Source organism: Pteropus alecto, unplaced genomic scaffold (genome assembly GCF_000325575.1).
Source record: "Pteropus alecto unplaced genomic scaffold, ASM32557v1 scaffold195, whole genome shotgun sequence".
Classification (NCBI taxonomy): Eukaryota; Metazoa; Chordata; class Mammalia; order Chiroptera; family Pteropodidae; genus Pteropus; species Pteropus alecto.
Genome location: NW_006438073.1, coordinates 169,392 through 170,315, shown reverse-complemented (window position 1 = coordinate 170,315; position 924 = coordinate 169,392). Strand labels below are relative to the sequence as shown.

The 924-nt window shown below is 50.0% G+C and overlaps 1 protein-coding gene across 2 annotated transcripts in view; it reads left to right on the top strand.

Moving 5' to 3' along the window:
• Nucleotides 1-297: 297 nt before the first annotated feature.
• Nucleotides 298-924, top strand: part of RGS17 (regulator of G protein signaling 17) — an 81,351-nt gene continuing 80,724 nt past the window's right edge. Inside the window, exon 1 of one of the 2 annotated variants that reach the window (XM_015591856.2) lies at nt 298-669. The gene's annotated coding sequence lies outside the window, so the exon portion shown is untranslated. The remainder of the gene's footprint in view (nt 670-924) is intronic. The other variant, XM_006915009.3, reaches the window with a different exon arrangement.

Genomic DNA, 924 nt, shown 5'->3' with positions numbered 1-924 from the left:
CATCAGTCCAGAAGATATACTTAGAAAAGCACTAGTACCCAAAGCCATGATGTAGCTAGAGAAAGGAGGTCCCTGGAGAAAACCTGGAGACCTATTTGCATCTAGTTGGGGAGGGCGGGAGGGTGTTCAGGAAAGGAGCATGAAGTAATGCCAACGCCGTACGGACTAACAAAGGGAAATCATATACATTTACAAGTAATCGGTTTTAAATAGGTATAAGAAAAAAGCCTAATCATTCCTGCCAGGAACTTACTCCTCTTCCCACAGATGACACATCTGAAGAGAGACACCCGCTTCCCTAATTCACCCTCACAAACACTTCAGTCTAATCATCGGAGATGCAATCTAGCGCTCATGATGCATTAAGTATCCAAAGCGCCTTCACACCAAGCTGGGCTCCGCTTGTGAACAGAACAATTATCAGACCTGAGAGCTACTGAGCATCTCTGTCCCGGAAGGATGCTTAAGGCCCCAGGCATTAACACCTCTGTCAATAATTCACGACTCTAGCCTTCTCTCACTCAAAACTCTGACTCCAGTCGTCCCGACGCCTGAGACCGAACAAACGCCCCAGACCACTGAGCATCCGAAATAATTCTTAGGGGAAAAGGTCAGATCTCTGAGTGAGGACGTCAATAAAGTAAAGTACTCCAGAAACTCGATCCTTGGGTAAGCAAAACTTGCTTCTCTGCACACTTTCTAGGACCCCCACCCAGGGGACCGCTTCCACCGGGCCCCCGCTGCAGCCGCGCCGTTTTGTCCCTTAAAGACATGCTTCTGCTTTCAACCATTCTCTGAGAGCGCTGGATAAAATAACTCGGGCTACGGGCGAACGTGAAGTTGGAGGAGTCTGGGCGCCCAAGCCTCTCTGCTCCAGAAGACTCCCCGGTCTCCAGGCTCCCGCGAAGCTCTGGACCGGAGTCA